At 39.4% G+C, this 21,634-nt stretch overlaps 1 protein-coding gene and 1 pseudogene across 3 annotated transcripts in view; both read left to right on the top strand.

Annotated features, from left to right (window-relative positions):
• FAT3 (FAT atypical cadherin 3) overlaps positions 1-21,634 on the top strand; it is a 502,003-nt gene that overhangs the window by 328,617 nt on the left and 151,752 nt on the right. The gene's annotated exons all lie outside the window — the stretch shown is intronic.
• On the top strand, positions 8,317-12,489 carry LOC118627712 (annotated as a pseudogene).

Here is a 21,634-nt window from a genome sequence, read left to right as displayed (position 1 = left end):
GAGACGGCGACTAAGACATCCCAGCTCAATGGCAGAGCTGTTGCATTCCCAAGAATCTAAGGTCTCAATAAAGTAAGTATATTCTCGAGAGTGGCATGGAACAGACACCTAGTTTGTCCAGGTTATCCATCCTCCAGGTTAGTGATGAGGCCTACTCCGTCTCGTCACTAACCACCATGCTTGCCCCAGAATTATAACCACATTAAGGTGTTTAGTTGTTAATGCAGTAAGTGTATTTAATATGTAAACACATAATGGGCGTTTTTTTCTATTTAACTTCAGATGTCGATACCTCAGTCATGTGGAGATAATAAACCGGTGATGAGTAGTCAGAAGATTCTCGGTGAGGGTAATTCACAGCGTGGTTAATATCCGGTGACAGATACCATCATTCAAAAGTCATTGCTTTTACTAGTTTCAAGCTCTGCCTGTCCTTCCGGCCAGTCTCGGTGCTGTTGGCAAACTGCAGGATGAGCTCCCAGGAGGCTCTGGGTCCGCTCCCCTCCTGGCCCTACCTTAGGTCAGCAGTAGGACTAAAGGCCAGAACTGAGGAGTCCTCCCAGCGCCTAGAAGAACACCTGGGGCAGCACTCAGCGAATGTTGGTTGAACTTCAAGTTTAGGGCTCCACGTAGCCCACAAGCCAGATAACACAGGCTTCCCAGGTTACAGTGCTCTGTGCTGCCCGAAACCCCAGAAGAGAGGTGCTGAGGCCAGAGGTGTGCAGGTCCCCCCGATCCGGCTGGCCGGCAGGAAGGGGAGATGTGTCACGGCGTCCCAGTCAGTACAGGAGCACTCGCCAGCCCCAGCGTGTATCTGGAGCTTAGAGCAGTTCCTAAATCACCTTTATTTACCTGAAACCTGTCCTCGGGAGGTCATAAATATATAATTCAGAAGGAAGATCATAGATTTTTAATAAGCTACCCTGTTGTAATTCCTGGCATGCCACAATACACTTTTAAATATGCTGATAAATCTTAAAATGGGATATAGGGCTAAGCCCTGTGCCAACATATACTTTGCTATTATGTAATTTTGATAAAAATCTAGTTTTAGGATACTACTTTCAAATAAAATAGAAGGAGCTCAATATCTGGAGGAATGTATGAGTTGTCATTAAGAGCCTTCTGAAGAAGCTTCATGCAGACACTTTAAATTAGGCAACTGGTACCTACAGAGGAGGGGCCCCTGGAAAAGGAAAATGTCTTCTAACTTGTCCAGAGAGAGGGACTTAATTTGCTCTTGTCTTGTTGTTGTTGTTGTTGACGCTGTTATTGATGTCCCTCATCCCCTGCCCCCGTTCCCCCCTCCACCCAGCCCCACCCCACTCCCTGGGCCATTACCACGCTGCTGTCTGTGTCCAAGGGCTATGCATACATGTTCTCTGGCTAATCCCTTCACCTTCTTTTATCCAGGCCCCCACACCTCTCACCTCTGAGATCTGCCAGTCTGTGCCACGTGTCCATGCTTCTTACCTTATTTTTAAATTGAGTGCTATGAAAACAACTTTTGGTATCCTGTTGGTTACAAAATTGCTTGTTTTTCTTTTCATTGTACGGGAACAGCCTCTGCCACTTTTGAATAAGTTTGGCAAAGTCTTATTTTTACATGTTCTTTCATTGCCATTGAAGGCCTTAGACCTCTGCTCCTTAGGTGAAGGAGAAATCAGGATGCCTGCAGTTCAATTTAAGGCAACATTGTAGCCCTGGCAGCGAGGAGAAAGGACTGCCATAGACAGACAGGTTCTGTGGTATGCAGGGATTGCAGAAGGGCTCGTTTGGTTTCAGCCAGAGACTATGATGGGGTTTTTATTTAGCATTTTACAACAGTAGGTGTTGTTCTGTCTCTATCAGCAGTAGCCAGAACATGCTTGCTCTGCCTCACAATGAAGAATGACAAATCTCTCTGTGCAAGGCCGTGACAGACCTATGATGTGTGCTTTGATAACATGCACAAAACCATTTACCCATCTTCAAAAATGATGCTTCCAGGAGCAACTCATTTAAAAGTTCCTATCATATCACAAGGACATCAATATGTAAGGAAGAGTGAACTTAGTTTCTAATGGTTTAAAGATGTGTTTATACACCTCAGTGAAAGAGAGAATATTAGAGTCTATTTCAAAACTCTTCCTCTAGGAATTAACATAGTGCTTATGGTAGGATTTTTAAAAAATATTTATTTTTAATTATAGAATAATTAGAAACATATAACTATAATGTGTAATATAGAATACATATTCATTGTAAAAAATGGAGAGAGAGAAAAAGATATTAGCAAGAAATTTTTTTTTTCTGAAAAATGTAACACTCATAATTTCACATGCAATAAGGATCACTTTTTACAATTTGGAATATAAACTTTCAGAACTTCCTTTTTCATTTATGCATATAAACACATTATATATGATCCTGTCAAAAAGACTGAAATAATATTGTGAATATTGTTTTGGTAGCCCCTGTTTTGCATTTATCAATTTATTTTGTGGCATTTTTTGTATTGACACATTCGCATTCAATTTGTTATTTTTCTCGGTTGTGTGAGAGCGCAAGTGGTGGGGTTTTAAGGCCCTTGCTCTGGAAGAGTGCATGGATATAGCCGGGTCCCAAATTCCCATTCTGCAGCGTTGGTTCGATGTCCAATTTCAGACTCACCCTCTCTTCTGCCTCTGGATCAGCTGAGAGGAAGACCCTGGCGTGATACGATGTCGTTTAGCAGACTGTATCGGCACTTGACCACAGTACACAAACATGAGCACGATTCCTTCCCTTGGCTGCAGTTGTGATAGCACCTTATAGCATTCTCTTACTGAAAGAAAAAAATGTACAGTGTAAGAAAAATTTTGCATAGATATCTCTGAAACACTTGGGATAAAGACTACTGCTATTAACTCATATCATTTGGAAAATTTTATCAGAAACCTGAACATGGAACCTAAGTATGGAAACTTAGCTGAATATTTTGCACACAAATATAAACTACTCCTCTCTCTTCCCTTGTAGACTATCACAGTATTCTGGCAAATATTAATATTCTACCTAATAACATGATCTCAGTGAAGGCAAAATGACTCATTGTAAGCATCTTTTCACAAAAGCGCAAATAAATCCCGCAGAACCATAAAATTTCAGCACTAAACAGTACCTTAGAAATCATCTACTAGATGATAGACAAATTCCAGATTAAAGATCTGGGTAAATATTTGCCAAATGTGGCCTCGCTGTCTGTGTTCTGTACGGTGACAAATTGTAGTGTAAAAAGAGGGATGAGATCCAAACCAAACTGCTGCTGAGGCTCGACGTGTCTTTGAGAGGGCGCATATGCCTGTCCATGTCTAAAAGCAAAATCCACCAGATGATGCAAGTAGAACTAGTGGAAAGAAGGGCAGCCCCTACGTGTGCCACATCAGTTCCAACTTGGAGCTGTTAAGTAAAAGGGACTCTGGAAAGACTCCGGCGTGCACGCCAAGAATAAGTCATCTCTGCAGTCAGAGAGACTCCACTTTCAGACAACCTTGAAATGTGGTTTTTAGTAAGGAAGGGCAAGAAAAATAATATGCTTCTATGGACTATCCTTTTTTGAGGGTAAAAATGTAAAGACATATATAATTTATGAGTAAGTGTCTATTGTGAGATCATAGATTACAAGGTCCTTAATGACTGTTTTTGTTTTCCTCCTGGCACTGAGGTTATACTTATTAGACTCAAAGTAAGTATAGGCTGGATTGGATTGAAAAAAAGAAAAAAATGTTTTCCACTACTCCTGTTGTGGTTTGATACAGAAAGAAAAAAATGAATCTCAACTCAGTTACAATTAGTTCTTATCTACAAGGAGGTTTAGCTATGTAAGCCTATGCCCAGATATTTCTAACAACATAATATATAACTTTAGACATCTGACAAATGGCAAAGCCAATCCAGAAACCATAGAAGGAAACGCCATCTATGGGGTTGCCAGTTGGTAAGACAAATCTATCTGGATCATTTGTCTCTGCAGTTCAACTTCATTATGTCACCCACAATAGAGTCCCTTGTTCCCAGAAGAATAGAATGCATGGAACTCTGTAGTCACCTACTACATGGTATTTTCTGGAGATGCCTACATTTTCAAAAGCAAAAGCCAGCATATGAGGTTGACATCAGCACTCTGACTAGGTTACTTACGACACTGTACACTGCTTACCATTTCACACTGGTGTTCGGGCATAAGGTCTGACAGCAGATTAAGGAGACAAGCTAGTGGAAGGTACAGCTGCTGGAAGCTAATAGGTAGGCCCAGAGATGGACTCATGTGATCAGGAATGACAGGTGAATCTTTGAGAAAGGAGTTGCCCTTGACTGCCACAACCGAGGTTTGGAGTAAGAGTTCAAAACCACAGAGAATTATGAGCAAAGGGAAAGCATTGTTCCCACTGCTTTTCTGTTCTCTTCTTGATTGTCATACATTTCAATGGCATCCAGATGTTCCATTATTTTAGCTACCAACTTGGGAAATTACATTATAGTTACTTTCAAAGTTGTCAGAACACTAAACTCAACAATGACAGTTTATAACCCATTTTCTCTAAAGTGCTTAATTTTTTTTTTCTTATAACCCTGATGTGCTGGCATTTAAATAAAGAAAGTCAGGATTCTGAAATTCAATTAGTTTTTGTATATGCAGGGTTATTCTTTGTGCTCATCCACATGCATATCGGTTCTTACACACACATTTGTGTGTACATATTGTAATTTAACTTTTGCTCTATGTATGTCTAGATTTGTTAAAAATAGGACATTTGATTCATGTTTTAACTTTGAATATTTGCACTGTTTACATTTGACTAAACTATAAGTTCTATTGACATTCAAATGTATGCATTTTTTTTCAGAAAATTGAGGGCAAGTTAAAAAAAAGCAATATTACCCATTTTGAAAACACATACTGCCCCAGTTGAATAAAAAGCATTATGGTATGTATATCATATTTTTACAACTTGTTTATTTAAGATTTCCCAGAAAACCCCATTCATAATTTCCGGTTGCAATGGGGATGAACTTCTTCAGAATGTCGATCGCATTCTTATGGTAATTTTGAAATTGGGAGACTTGGCCACATTCATACATGGTAACTGTAGAAAATCGGCCACTTTAAAATCAAACAAAACCATAGACAGCCTTGAGGATATGTTTGAAAAGGGACTGTTTCTAACAAGTCCAGTTACAATGTCTGTTCCTAAAGCACATGAATGGGCGAGTTCTTATAAGACCGTTGCTGTTGCTTTTTGTGCCGAGCCGCTTGTGTTATCTGTCCGTACAGTACTTAGCACCCTGTTGAACTCAATAAATATGCAGTGGTGATAATATTATTGCTCAGACTTCATTTAGCACTTTCACATCTTTTGAGTGTCACAATGTTCTGCCTACAAGGTGCAGGGAATTTTAATTTAATGCCCATTCTGAGGCTTAAAGCTTGGAAGTGTAATGACCCATGTAAGATAATCCTCCACTCCAGCAGGACATTTCTGGAGCAAAGCCATGGTGCTGTCCAAGAATTCATTAAAAAGCAGAGAAACTTCACTTCCCACACTACAATTCGGGGGCTCAGTGTACTGGCTTTTCCCATCTCTGTCCTTTAAGCCATCCACATCATAATCCCCCAACATACCAAAGGAGAGAAATCAAGAAAATTTGAGTAGGTCTATGACAATTAAATAACTCTGGCCAACTTCAATTAAACTGTATCTGTCCATGGTAATGGTTGAAATAGAAATTAAACAGGGCTGGAACAAGTTGTTTGTTTGTTTGTTTGTTTGTTTGTTTTTAAAGCAGAAAAAAACAATTTGTCCCTCAGCCTAATTCAGCTATTAGTAGACTTTGGAATATCTGTCAGTTTGCATATATATTTCTCTTATGAAATTTAATTTTCCTTTTGGCTTAATAGAAACTATCCACAGAGAGGGTGGATACCAATAATGTCCTTGAGGCCGGACACAGTGCCTGGCTTCTAATAGGCATTCTGGAACTATTTAGTTGAATGAATGAATGAATGAATGAATGAATGAATGAATGAATCATTCATGAAGGGAACTTCCCAACTGTTCTAGAAACCATGGCCTTGGTTATTTTATTGCTTTTTTTTAAAAGGAGAAAATTGTTAGGGTTACCTGACAATATCCTTAACTTTTTCTTGGATCTCATTTGGGACTTATAGGGCAAAGAGCCTACTTTAAAAGAAAATCTAATTTATCAGTGAATGTAATACAATGCTCTGGGAATATTTAACTTGATAATGTCAATGTAAATTTTTATTTGTGAGAATATGCAAATATTTGGTGTGATAGTTGTTTAACAGCCTATGGTTAATACAGTAAGTAAATGACTATAGATACACATATGTGTGCATGTGCACACACACACACATACACGAGTACTTCCAAACATAAAACATAGTTATTACCCTCACAATTACCCTAAAACAGTTGGGAATGACAGAATAATGTAAGTGATGCAGTAATTCACTGTAGGACAGCATGTAATAAAATTATGTGTTCAATCATGAGAAACAATGTATATGTCCTGTAAGAGTTAAGGGCTAGACTTACAGGAAGGTGAGAGACTTGATCTGAGCCTTGGATAAGAAGAAGGGGCCCTGTAGAAGAAGAGAACATCTAGGATTCGGGGATGGAGGGGTGGCTGTGGCACCCTTGGAAGACTGTGCTACAGGAGTCTAACTGCCAAGGGACATAGGATTTGGAGATCAGCGGAGGGGGAGACTAAGGTAGTAGTTTTCACTGGAAACATGAGGAAACACAGAACAAAGAAAGGTTTCTGAGCAGAATGGTGACATGATGGAAGTTGTATATAACGATCATTTATGTAGTGAAAGGGGACTGTGGAGTAAGAAAGGAACAGAGAGCAAGCCAGCCAGTTGAGAGGCGGCAGAACCGGGTATGAGGGGATTGCTACCCAATCACACACCGGTGGGGATATCAGTAAGATGAAAGAGACATGGGAAAACTTTGGGATCGAATGAGAGACTCGAGGGAGGAACAGGGGTCGTTATTTCCCACAGTTGTCAGAAGCTAATATTCAGCAGCAGACCTATGAAGACCTCATAAGTGTGCTTGACTATATCTGTGAGTCTTCTCTTTAGATGAAATGATGTGGTCGTAATGCCAGCTACTACCTGTTGAATTAGCTCCTTCTCGTTCACCATCACAGTATCATCTCAGGATTGGTCTACTCTTGTCTTGTGCAAAAAAGAAGCCTTTATAGCATTTTCTGAGGGAAAAAAGTAAGGGAGAGAAAAATTTCCTTCTTTTTTGTTCTAAAGTTACATGTATTTTAGTTTTACTCATTTTCATAAATTTCTTGACTTTGTGTAAACACTCTGGCAACTGCAGTGTTTCTAACACAGGTTAGTTTGACTTAGAGCCCACGCACTTTAATTTCTTCTTCACTGAATGTGTACTTGGCACGTGACCATGAGGAGTAGGCAGTTCCCTCACCAGGGCCTCTTTGTCTGTAAATCCATCATTCCAACTGAATCACAATCCTTAGAGATAGACTTGAGAGATTTGCTGAGGGAAAGGAGGAAGGTTTCCCTTTTGTAACTGCAGTAGTGCTCTAATGTTCTATAAGAGAATAGGAACCAACTGAACATTTGCATTCCTGGAAGAAACCCATTGTTATAGGCTAGAAAGAGCCTGGGTGTTGGCTTAAGCTGACCAAGGTTTGAATCAAGATCCTGCCATTTATTTCTGAATGATTTAGAGCAAATCTGTAATCTATGATAGGTTTCAGTATCCTCCGCTGTTAGATCGGGATGATAATAAGACCTCATTGGGTGGTTTTAAGTTCTGTGTAGAGAGCATATGTACAGAGACTAGCCAAATGTCTTGCCAATAGCAATGTATCAACTACTGTTCATTTCCTCCTTCTTCAAGGCAAAAGCTCTGTATGCTTCATGTCTCTAATACCTAGCACAGTCCTAGCATAGTCAGTGAATAGTTTGCTCAATAGATTCAAAAGCCAAAGGGTATTTTGAGGACTGAGGAAAGCAGGAATATCCATAAGTACACCTGTTTGCCTTCCATGGGAGGAAACTATTCAACACTTCAGCTGACATGCATCCATGCTAACATGCAAGTATGTGCATTATACTTGTACTTCCAAAAGTTAGCCATTTTATCTCATCTCACAGGTCTGTCAGAAGGCTCAGATGACTCACTCCCCTACAGATCAGGTAGCTAATTATGTTATTAGAAAGTAGAATTATCTGGAATGGCTCTATCACCAACCTGACAACAGACTATGTTTGATACTGCTATGTTCAGAATGACTGACAAAGGTGAGATGAGATGATGTATGAATATCTATGGAAGACTTTTTTCAAAATGTTTTATGACATTTCTTTTTTACCCCTATGCTTTAGCTATTACATTGTTCTTAACTTAAAAGGGATTTTAGTTCACTTCTGCAACCATTCCTCCAGTGCCTAGGATATGCAGGTCTGTGCTCAATGTGATGGGGACTTTATTGTGACAGGGGTAAAATGGATGATGCCAAACTGGATTCAGCTAGATAATCAAGATGGATTGTAAAAACGGTCACACATATTTGCAGCTTCTCCCACCAAGGGGTAGAGCCTTGGAGATTTGCTGTGACCAATAGCATCCAGTGGAAGTAATGTGCAGTTTCTGAGCCTAGGCCCCAAGAAACCTTGCTTCTGTTCTTACTATGCTTATTATCCTGAGACTTTGCCCTGTTTCCATGACGTGGTCACTCCTCAAAGGTTATGAAGGATTTATATGCACTTCCTGGGGAGAGCAGATTGAACTCTTGAGGTCCAAAAATGTCTTCAGAAAATACAGGAAGGAGACTGACTAAGGGTTATTGGTCCTTGGGGCTGAGGCTGACGTGAGTGTTTCTGCTGTTGAGATGGTGCTGACATGGTTTGCACTTATCAGCACGAAAGGTGGGAGTTCCTGAGCTTTCTCTTCTGCTTGCCCAGATGTGGGACCAAGAGAAAAGAGAGTATAATGGGGCCTGAAAGCTGTCCGCAGTCAGAAAAATGGAGTCAGACTCTTTATCACTCTGTATTGCAAGTGTGTTCATAGCACTTAGCACCTGAAATTATCTTTTTTAAAAAAATTGTACCTTTTTATTATTTATTTCTCTACCCTCTAGAGAGTATTAACTGAGCAATGGTTGGGACCAAATCTGTATTGTTCTACACTAAATCTCCAGCCTCTAGATTAATGCGTGGCACATACCAGGTGCTCCATAAATATTTGTGTATGAGTGAACTTCTACAAGTGAACATTAGATTCTCCATATTCAATCCTGATGCTTAGTGACCCATCAGAGAACAGGTTTAATGCAGGTAGTCCTAATGAGTTTAAGTTTGAGTGACTTGCTCTGCATCCTCTATAAGTTGATACCCCCAAAAGAATGAGTGGGGAATGTTAGTCTTTGGTTCTTCTCTATGCTTTGAGCTATATCTTTTTATCAAGTCAGATTGTCAGAACTGGCTGTACTCTGGCTTCCCATGAAAATACTGTTACATTAGAATATTCTTGATTTATATTGATGTTATTATACTACGTAGCCACGACCACCTGTCTCTGAATATTTTATAAAAGTGCTGCTCAGACCAGTGTCCTTTAGATTATTCACTGTTTCCTAAGAAAGATACACACAGCAGGATCTGATAGTTTAGAGCTGGGGCTTGGGGTGATCTCCTCTCTTATTCGGTGAGGAATTTAGCCATCTATTATAGAACAAACTGTTGTGCTAAACGCTAGTAGCTTCCCTTAACCTAGATTTTCTTGTATTATTATTTCTACCACACTTACACCCTCAGCTCTTGCCTTTTTCCATACACACACACACACACACACACACACACACACACACATTATATAATATATATTATATATTATATATATTATTATATATAATTTTAATGATATATGTATACACACACACACACACACACACACACTTTTCCTGTTAAGTCTCCTCAAACCTTCTTTGGAAGTAAATATGGTATTAGTGGTTAATAAATAGATCTTACTCTTAAGACTCACTGGAAAAAGTCTGAGTAAGACTTAAGTTCCCATTATCCTTCCTCTGTTTAAGGGAAACAGGTGCTTGGGGAAAAGCTGAGAGGGACGCATGTGCTTACTCCATCAGAGGTAGGATGCTGGTCACCTTTAGCTCTCCCTTAGCACGTTTTAGTTGGTCAATACATGTTTGTTGCATTCTCTTCTTTAAGCATTTTTTTTAATACCATAGGAGCTTAATTAATGTCATTTATGACCAGAACCTGTAGAATATAAGGATGTAGAATTTGAAACACATCCACTTTCGAGAAATATACCAGAGGATATCTTTTAAGTCACATTAGAGGTTAGTTTTCATCTGTATCCTCTTACTGTTCAACATAGTTCCTAAGTCTGAGGCTCTAAGAATTGTGGAATATTAACTGATTGATCTCCAGGAGCACTTTAATATCTTTTAAACTGTGGGATTGATTATCTCCTCTTATCTAGAGCCTGGTATACTGAAAATGAAACAAGAAGCCACTGATAATATAGTTGCTTTAACCTATCATTTAAAATGCTTTAAAATATAATCAAATTAACCTTTACTTTATGACATAAATAGGTAGGTATACATAAAGTGCCCTATAGAGTTAGTTCCTATAAAACCAATCTATTCTCCTGCCACTTTTAGCCATACAATTGGAGATGTGTTTTCATTATAAAACATGTCATGAGACACTAAACTGTGAAGTGTGTGGTGAGAAAGGATTTTTAATCTGACAGGATAAAACTGTGTGAGAGGGTGGTAAAAGTGTTTCCTAATACTTTCAGAAGTCTGCCACATATCCTCAGTTCTATTCACACATCACATTTTCTTTATTTCCATTTCTAGATTGATTCCATGCTCCAGCTTGTGGAACTTAGTTCTTGCTCATCTTGTTAATAGTAATTTGAAGTCTCTTAATAGCCATCTACATTTGGGAGGGGGGGGGTGGTGGTAAACAATGAATTATTATTAAAGTACACCAGGATTTCAAACTCAAAATCTGCTGAATAGCTCCTTTAAAGCAAATGATATTTGAACTCAGCATTTGTTCTCCGTTTGGATTCTGTGTGATAGTTCAGGATTCTAAATGCCATGTCGTGTTTTTAGTGACAAGCACACACTATATATATTACAAAAGGGGCTAATTGAGTGAATGCAAGGACTATGTTATTACAAATTAAATGGGATAGTAAAAGGTCTCATCAGCTATCATTAAAAGAAAAATATGAAGTGTGTGTGTGTGTGTGTGTGTGTGTGTGTGTGTACCCCACAGGTCTCCCCTGTTCCCTTTCGGTCACTTCCTCCTGGCTTTATCGACCGGAATGGTCCTTATGCCAACATAGCCAGACAGGCACTGCGGCCCTGGAGAAGGGGTCCCAGGAGGGTGCTGGGAGGAGAGGGAGGCAGCTGGGGGATAGGAGCTGTGTTGCACTGTCAAGGTCTCTTCGTGGTACACACTCTTCTGAAGCCTTCCCATCAAGAGTGTCATTCTTCCCTGTCCTTAGAATGTAAAGGATTACTTACTCTATGATAGAACTGGTGGTTTGAGTAAGAGAAGATCCCCCAACACATTCTCAGCTGGGTGTGATGCTGAGTCAGAAGAAATGCAGTGGTCCGATGGCAAGGACCCATTACATGTCAGGCACTGGGATTTCCTGAGTTCATCACTGGAGTCCAAGAAGCTAGCAGTTCCCTGGGGGCAGTGTATCTCCCAAGCTTAACTGCAGTGCCCCAAGGGATAAATACTGGACAGCAATGAACAGTTCTCCGAAATCTAAACTGCTCAACAACATCTTTCTACTATTCAAGCGTTCTGATTTCATGACTTTGACTTCATTCAGCTATTTGTCTGTTGCACTGATGAGTTCCCAGATGCTTGTATGGGATATGAGCTTGTTCTTTGAAAATGGTGTGAATTAATTACTGGGCTGAGTTCCTATATTTTCTCAAGGAAAACAAGCCTATTGGTATTTCTCAAAGGAACTCCACACAATACTATGATCATATTTCTAAACAAAGGGAAGAGATTTGCAGATGTAGACAAGACTTCTTCCAAAAACATAGTGTAAGTTCTTAGATGAAGACTTTGTATTGGATGTATATAAAGACAGAGAGAAGGTGTGGCTAATCAATGTTAATTCATTTGGTGAACTAACAGATTCACTGCTGTTTACTGGGGAAGAACTCATATCTGAAAGAAAATGAAAAGGGGATTTTAGTGCAGAAAATGCTCCAGAGCAGGATTCTACAGCTTTCAGTTGCTCAAACAGTGATGTTATAGTCCACCGCAATCTCTGTCTGAGTTATTGACTGCCCAAGGACTTTGTAGGCCTCTACTGAGGAAGATGCTCACATACTCATCGATTTTCTTTAATGAAGAGAAATCAGCAAGAGGATGACTGTCTAGAGTGCTAGAGTTCAAGACTGAGTTAAGGAGAAAACCACCACTACTTAGGAGCCTGTTCCTGGTTCATAACTTCCTATTAACCCAGTTGGATGAGGGGGGTGGGCAGTGCGGAAATCAATAGCTTTTTATATTCATGTATATTAACCTGGGGGAAAAAATCAGAAAGACTTTGTTGCTTATAAAAATAACATAATAAATATATTTAAATTAAAAAAATTTTAATTGCACATGTTAAACAGGTGCACTTTATAGCATATGAATTCTCTCTCAGTAAAGCTGATTTTTTAAACTGTCCTAGTGAAGGAATGAAATAATGGTGTAATTTACATATATTTTTTAAAAATATGTTTTTATTGATTTTTAGAGGGAGAGAAAAACATCGATGAGAGAGACACATGGTTGGCTGCCTCATGTACACCTATAATGGGGATGGAGCCTGCAACCCGGGCATGTGCCCCGACGAGGAACGGAATTGCAACCTGCTCAACCACTGAGCCACGCCGGCTGGGCATAATTTATATATACTCTTAAAGGCATCAGTAGTCCTAATAAATCTTCAGTTGAAACCAATCGTAATTACAAAATTAAAGGTTCAAACACCAACTGCCCAAGGAATTTTTTTGAAAGTTGTATCTTGTCTGTGGCTATGGCTCCATCTTATGGCATACAAATGTACCATCCTTGATATTCCTGCCAATTGTCAGGTGTTTATTGAGTTCCATCTTGATAGGGATTGCTCCTGGAAAGCCACAGGTATAAAAAGGCAAAACACAATCGCATCAGTTACCTATTGTAGGTAACAAAACATTGTGGCTTCAAACAACCACCATTTCATTTAGCTCACAATGTTATAGATTTCTGGGTTGTTGTTACCTGGCCTGGCTCTTCTCATCTCTGCTGGGCTTTTTCAAGAGATTGTGGTCAGCTGGTGAGAAGGTTGCTTGATCTAGGGCAGAGTCACTTGAACGTCCGGTGGTTGGCAGGCTGGCATCTGAGGTGCTTGGTTCTCCTACAAATGACCTCTCATTTTCTAACCTGGTCACTTAGTGATCTTAGGGTTTAAGAGTAGCATGAGCAGAAACTGCAAGGCCTCTTGAGGCTCAGAATTAGAACTTACACATTGTCACTTGTACTGCATTTTATTGTTCAAAGCAAGTGACTAAGTGACTTAGTTTAGGTTGCTATAGCAGAGTTCCACAGACTGGTTATAAAGTCCAAGATCAGGGTGCCAGCATGGTTGGGGTCTAGTGAGACCCCCCTTCTGGGTTGCAAATTGCCAACTTCTTGTTGAATCCTCACAGAAAAAAAAATAGAGCCAACTAGCTCTCAGTTCTCTTTTTATAAAGGCACTAATCCTGTTCATGAGGGTTTCACCCTCATGACCTAATGAGCTCCCAAGGCCCCATCCCCTAATATCATTAAATTGGAGATTATATTTCAACATGTGAATTTGGAGTTGGGATACAAACATTCAGTCCAGAACACAAAGCCAGGCCAAATTCAAAACTTAGTAAAGTATAATTCAATTTTTGATACAGGGAGTTATGAAATTTTGTGGTCATTTTTGCAATCTACATGATATACAATCTATGTGAATCTGGTTCGGTGCTGTGCACCCCTTTTATTTTAATTAGAGTGAGTCTCATAATGAAGATGATTTGACCCTGGGTGTTATTTAATACACAGTCACAGTTTTACATATGTATTAAATTTTGGATTAATTGCTTCACTGGACATGTCAGGGATAACAGCAGCTATTTCCAAAATTGTTATTTCTGCTTTTGAGTTTTGCCATGAATGTATCTAGCATAAATATTTCTTTGTGCTCCTAATAGTTAGACCATTAAAAAGGGGCCTAATCCCGGAGGAGGAGGGGGAACCCAGGATGGGACTAAAATTATGCTGTGATTAGTACACATTGGGTTATTGAGAAACAACTACAGAATAATTTATGTTCTAATTCTGGTCATTTTCTAGCTAGAACTTTTCTTACAGCAACAGGAAAACTTTGGGAGTAGACCAAAATGTTTACAGGAATACAACAAGAAACACAACAAAACCCTAAATCCTATTGGCTAATGTTAGAAAAGAAATTAATCAAATGCACAATCTTGGTAAAGCTACCCATCAAAAGGGACATCATCAGCAGGTAGTGGGAAATTGCCAAATATGATCTCACGTCTTTGTTAAAAATGTGAGATCATCATTCTGCTGCCAAGTGTCCCTAAGAGAGGGGCCTCTTCCTTCTAGGTGGAGAGGACAATGCCCGGGTCTAGCTAGAAAAACCACTCAACTCCACACATTTGACGTTAGCTACGTTAGAAGCATAGACCTTTGTCCACAGCCATTAACATTTTTTACAATCCAACTTTGAAAAACCTCTTTAGGTTCAACCCTGGATCTCAAACAAAAAAATTCATCTCCCAACTACCTTATCAAAGTATAATGTTCAGTTTGATTTCCTATCCCTAGGGATTCATTTTCTATAAACACAGTTCCCAGTGTGATGATATCAAATTAAATGCCTGCTTCTACGTTATCTGATAGAAGAAGAAGAACAAAGGACCTTCTTACTTTATAAATTTTTAACTGATTATACAGCTATAGAAGTCTTACATCCTAAAAGGTATCTCGAATGACTATTTTCTTTCCATAGTCTGTTGCCTCAAATACCATTGAGATTTTTAAATAAAAGTAATAGGCAAGTTTCTTAGTAGCATGTAAATTTAGCATTACAAAGAACGTTTATATGTTTTTTTTAAGCAGAGATCTCTTTTCTTTGCTATAATCCTCAGGTTGATACATTTATGTAGAGACTCCTTTCCACCATTTCTGTCTACTGAGTTGAGAGTGGAATAATGGCAAAAGCCTTGCAGGGTGCTAAACTGGAGGGACATTCTATCTCTGTATTATTGCTCTACAAGTAGACTTTTTAATAGTTGTTGTTTTGCCCTGGCTGGTTTGGCTCAGCAGTTGGAGCGTTGGCCTACAGTCCAGAGAGACCCAGGTTCAGTTCCCACTAAGGGCACGTACCTCGGTTGCAGTCTGTCCCCGGCCCTGGTAAGTCGTGCGGGTGGCAGCCACTCGATGTGTCCCTTTCACATCTCTCTCTCTCTCTCTCTCTCTCTCTCTCTCTCTCTCTCTCTCTCTCTCTTCCTCTCTCTCCCTCCCACCCACTCTATCTGAACAAAAAATGGGAAAAAAAATGTCCTTGGGTGAGGATAAAAAAAAAATAGTCTAAAAATTTCAAATTAAAAAAAAAAATTTAATTATTCAGTTACCAAAATAACTCTATTTTGAGCTTTAAGTCACTTTACCAAATTTATTAAAATACCAACTCTAATGTCTACAGAACTTCACATTGAATGGAATTGTTTTAACAGCTGTAACAATTTCTAGCAAGTTCTGGTTCGGGGTTTTTCTTTTTCTTTTTCATATCCAGCATTCTAAGTACATTTAATTTTTCAAAAACTAAGGGTCATGGTTGGCTTAATTTTCTTATCAGTATGTTTAATCTTCAGAAATATGTATTTTATAGTCAACAACCACAACTAAGAATGACACTAATTTCCAATATATTCATCATACATATGAATTTGCAGAGGAAAGACCCAGAGCACCCATATCAATAGGAAATAGTGAAATGTTTGTTACTTGTTAGAAATGCAAATCATAGGCTGATATACCCTATGAGTCATTGGTAAAAGAATGATAAAATGCCTAAAATTTGAAATGTTTTTAATGACAGAGGGTGAAAGACAGTCAGATGCCCAAAACAACATCTTCACACATGATATAATAAAATTTAACAAGTGAGTTGCCAGAAGGCAAATTAAGGCTAAGTCACCATGATTGAAAAGAGAAGAATGGTTAGACTCTAAAATAATAGAAAATGACATTCAAAAACAACGAAAGAATTCTAGAATGTCTAAAATCATTCCATCTCAAATCATTGGCTCATTTGTTCTTACTTAGAAACCAAGATATATATAAATAGGATATGTCAAGTTGGTAGCGGTGGGCAGGCCGATTCAAAGTGAAAAGTAAAAACTGTCCGATGCAATAGAAAGGAAATAGGACGGAATAAACCAGAAGATCAGGACACTATCAAACTCATTGTCATGTTAAATCTATTCAGGAGAAGTCTGAATCTCACTGGTTCTTAACTCTCAGTAAAATGAACATTCTCTGAAATGCTGCTCTTCAGACAAAATGGAAAGAGAGCCAACTAACACTTCTCTAAAATCTTTAAAAACCAGTAAAACCACCTAATGTAAATGAATTTCCATTAAATTTATAAACAGTTACAAGAAAAAAATGTTTTGGTAAATTTAACACATTGATTTTTAGCACATTGGCTATGGCAAACTGGTCATTCTCTGTGTTGTTTATTTCAGCGCATTGATCTTTAGCAATTTTGCTTCTGATATCTGGTGCCCTCAGAGAAGAAACAAACTGGATAATCAAAGACTCATTAAAAAATATATACCAAGTGCCAAAAGTCATTGGGTATACAGTGGTGACTGAGACAAACATTGCCCCTAAACTTATGTGAGTCGCAATTTACCAAGGAACACAAACATTAAACAGAAGGTACACAAATAGTTATTTAGCTAGAGTCAAAATAGTGCTTTAAAAAAAAAAAAAGGCATGTGTAACAGTATTTTTTAAAAAAATCATGGCCTGCCCTGGCTGGTTTGGCTCAGAAGGTCTTGGGTTTTATTCCCAGTCAAGGCCATACCTGGGTGGCAAGTTTGATTCCCAGCCCCCGGGAGGCAACACGTATCTGTATCTCTCACATCAGCGTTTCTCTCTCTCCCCCTCCCTCCTTTCTACTCTGTCTAAAAATCAATGGAGAAATGTCCTTGGGTAAGGATTAACACAAAAGAGGCATGGAAGGAAATGAGAGCAGGACCTGGTAGCTGGAACTTTTTATTTTTAATTGGCTTGTAATTTGAAATTCTGTAAAATAGAAAGTGCAATTTCCACCTACCAGAGCAGACTAGGGGGAGAGAGTTGTGTCTTCTTCACATCAGGTGTTGCAGATGATGTGGTTGGGGATAGGGACAGGCGTGAAGACCAAGGACCAAGTGGGCCTGATGGAGGAACGGGGGCGGCTTTCTTTAAAGTCTAGTGTTCACCGTGTGCAAGGGCCTTTTCTGTTGTTCTCACATCTACTACAGATGATCTTTGTCCTCAGAGCCACATTCCCACACATTTCTGTCTTTGTCTCGCCTGCGGGCTCCTAGCTTCTCTCTGCCTACTGCTTGCTGTTTTGTGACTGTGCAGCATTACCGCCACTGAGGCCGGATCCCAGTTCCCTTTCCTGTTCTCCTGATTTATATTCTTGCAGTTCCCTGTCACCTGCTGCACATCTCCAGGTTCTGAGCCTTGGCGATAACATGTGACCTCCCTGCGCAAGAGGATTGAACACCGCAAGTTCATTGATTGTAGCCTTTGGGTCTCTGACACTTTCGGGAAATGTCTTTATACTGCTGGGCTGTTCCAGAGCTTTAACTCCCACATAGTCTCTTTTTTGAAATCTAAGGATCATCGAAGTTTAGACTTGAGATCACCAATGTTTTATCCTAACTAATAGTAGAAGAAAAGCTATCCATATTACTAAGAGAGGTTGTGAATATTTTAACTTGTTTTTAAAAAAGAGAAATGAAAGACCAGAGATGAAACTCTGTGTGCAGTGTGATTAGGACACATCTATTATCCATATGCAATTTGTAAATAACTGTGTCAAAAAAAACTAGTCAAAATCATTAAGAGAAGAAATACTTTTTCATTTTTAATTATAGTTGACATTCACTATTACTTTATATTAGTTCAGGTGTATAGTATAGCAGTTAGACATTCTTATTGAATATGGAAATTTGTATAAGAAAACTAATTGATGGTTTGCATTACAATTATTCTTAAACCAGAAATCATTTCAAAGCATAGCATAGATCACTGGTTTTCAACTAGGGGTGAATTTGCCCCCAGGGATCATTTGGTAATGTCTGGAGATATTTTTTGGTTGTCACAATAGAGAGCGATAAGAGGACAGGCATCTAGTAGGTAGAGACCAGGAAAGGTGCTAAATAACTGCAAATGCATAGGATATACCCCAGAGTGAAGAATGATAGGACCCCAAATGTCAGGGCTGCCCCTGGTAAGAAATGCTGGTACAGACCAACAGCACCCACCTTTCATCTCCATCTCACAGATGTTCCCAGCTGTTCTCCTACTGAAGAACAGAGCTTCAGGCTTTACAAAATGTGCATTTAACTGGGAGGTCCAGCATTATTCCCGTGATCCAGATTCACTCCTATTCTTCTTGGTAACCTTGCATAGCAAATGCCTTTCACATCACCTCACATCTGGGTAGTGAAGGTGACTGAGGGATTCTGTGAAGCCTAGCTTCATTCTTTCAGGGGGAAAAAAAGCATTTAGGACAGTAAGAAGACACGCAAGAGTTAAGTGGGTACATCTCTAATGCAATGGGGTTTGTTTGTTTTTTACAATTTAAAGGTATTGTTTTGGTCTCCTTAGTAAATTAAATTAGGGCATAACGCCAGTACTTAGCATAATGGCCGCACATAAAAATCACCTAATAAATGTTTGTTCAGTGAGTGACTTTAATTGTATTGTTTACAGTTTCATACTCAAGTTATAGACCTCAACGTTCAGTTGCTTATGTTTTCCTGTCACAGTCAGAATCACTGTGCCTTCTGAATGTAGTGTTACTTTTTCCAATGATTTTACTTTTGTCATTTGAAGCTCTAATTTTTACTCAGTGAATTCATTAATTTACTAATTGTTCCTTTTGACAGGTGTACCATTCCCAGAAAGTGATAAGGGACCTGTCTTTCAGGAATGAGGAAGCAAGACTTGGGTAAAGGCATTATGTAATTTAATTATAATCAGACCGTGGCTAGATGTTATAGGAATCTATTAATTGAAAGATCGAAACACAATTTGAATCATAGAGGAGGAGCTTGTGGAAGGGAAATGACTCAGACTATGTTCCTGAAAGTAAGAAGAGATTGGAACAGGTTTTTTTGTTTTTTTGTCCATCGCTCACTCATTCACTCATTCAGTAAGCATATCTTGAGTGTCTGCTAGAGATATAAAGATGAATAAAATATTGTTTCTTCCCTCAAAGACCTCATGATTTGATAAGAACAAATGGACAGTAAACATTTTCTGGGATAGCTTGATCATTTCCATCCAAGGGATCACAGAGCAGGTTCACTGGACTTAGAGGGCAGAGGGATAAAAAAAACAGCTTTCCTAGGGAGAAAAACCACCGAATTTAATGTTAAAAATGATTAGAAGTTAGTCTTAGGAAGAAACTGAGCACAGTGATCCAGGCATGAAAAGCAGCAGGTTGTCGCGGGGTAGGGGGTTGCTGGAGCCTAGAGGGTGCAGAGACGCGGGGTGCTGAAAGGGACAGGGACAGTGGGACACGAGTTGTGAGACTGAGGAGCAAAGCTGGATGCCAGTGGGCTTTGTGCGCCTCATTAGAATTTGGACACAACTGGGAGCCACTGGAAGAAACACAGAGTGCCTGGTAACCCCTGAATAGGTGAGTAAAATAATTCGGTATTCCAGAAAGTCTGAGGTGAAGATTCACGTGAATCTGGCATGTTCTGGTGTTACTAGCCCAAAGATCATGTTTGAAAGATTAGGAAACCGACTTGAACAAGTAGGGCAAAGCAAGACTATGATGGAACTTGGCAGTCTCAGTGTCTCTTATCTGCCAAGTGAGGGAGTGTTTTAGCACCATGTGCAGTATGTCCTAGAGGCTTGCATACCAGACAACGTGATTATTGTTTAGACCAGGACAGGGGAGAGCAGTTGAAACAGAAATGAAGAGATGGAACAAAGAACCCACAGTGTGAAAGGAGAGGAGAGAGCCCACAACCTTAGCCCATAGCCTATAGCGTAGGTAGAGAGCATGGTGGCTCCTGGACGAAATAGGCACATGTGGTTTGAGAGAGAGATGGTGAGTTGAGTTTGGTACTTTATGTTTTGATCCAAAAGAGAGAGAGAAAAAAAAAGAAACTTTCCATTTGGATCTTGGCTGTATCTGGTAAAGAAAAGTGGGGGACATCTATAATATATATTCTCAACAATAAAAATAAAGTTTTTAAAAAAGAAAATCTTTTCTGGTGTTAAATAGTTGCCTTAGTATGACATTTGATTAACAGAGCAGCACTTGTAAATACACTTTCTTTTCTGGGAAGCATCTGTTTAATATGTGCTGCTACCTAATAAGCCAGCATGTTCTGTAACTCCCTTGTGATAAATTGACACCTTTGGAAGCAGTGTGAAAATTTCCAACTTCCAAAGCTCTCTCTGAGTGTCGGATATTTTAATACGTAGGGGAACATCACTAGTTTAATTATGGTGAGAATTCTTAATAACCAGACCCTGTGTTTGGGAGTCTACCTGCTTCTTCTGGAACAAAGGTCACCCCTGTTGGGGAGAGACAAGCAAGCTTGGGTTGAGTTTGATGTCACTTTTTTCAGTGGGACCCAAACATATTTGAGTGCCTAATACATATCAGGCACTGTATTAAATACTAGGGATACAACAGGTTCCTGTTAGGGCACGTCAGGCAAAGCATCTCCATGAGTAGGGATAAGGGCTAAAACAGAGGTCTGCACCAAAAACTATCAAAGCACTGGAGGAAGCAGAGGCCGACCTTGCCCAGAGAAGTAGGGTAGAAAAACAAGTAATTTGAAATGAACCCTAAAGGCTAAGGAACATGTGCTTTAGCTGTTAAAGGCAACAATGTCAGCTGGCACCAAATATATATATATTGATTATCCAGTCTGTGCCAGGCTCTGTTTGGGCACTGATGATGTAGCAGAGACGAGACAGTCACAGTGCCTGTCTTCGTGTGGCTTGCCTTAGAGTGGAATTGGGGGACACCCAACATGTTAGCAAGTAGAGTAATATAGTGGGTGACTGGAGATTGCTTCAGCAAATGGCCTCTATGAGTCATGCCTATTGAGCTAAGACTTCAATGAAATAAGGGGGCAGGTGTGGGATAAGATTCACAAGCTGAAGCAACAGAAACACAAAGGCCTCAAACAGGAATGAATTTGGTATGTTTCGGGGGCAGAAAGGAGGCCACCATGAGTGGCCAGAACC

Source organism: Molossus molossus, unplaced genomic scaffold (genome assembly GCF_014108415.1).
Source record: "Molossus molossus isolate mMolMol1 unplaced genomic scaffold, mMolMol1.p scaffold_m16_p_13, whole genome shotgun sequence".
Taxonomy (NCBI): domain Eukaryota; kingdom Metazoa; phylum Chordata; class Mammalia; order Chiroptera; family Molossidae; genus Molossus; species Molossus molossus.
The sequence above is the reverse complement of the archived record's forward strand: the minus strand, read 5'-3'. Positions and strand labels throughout refer to the sequence as shown.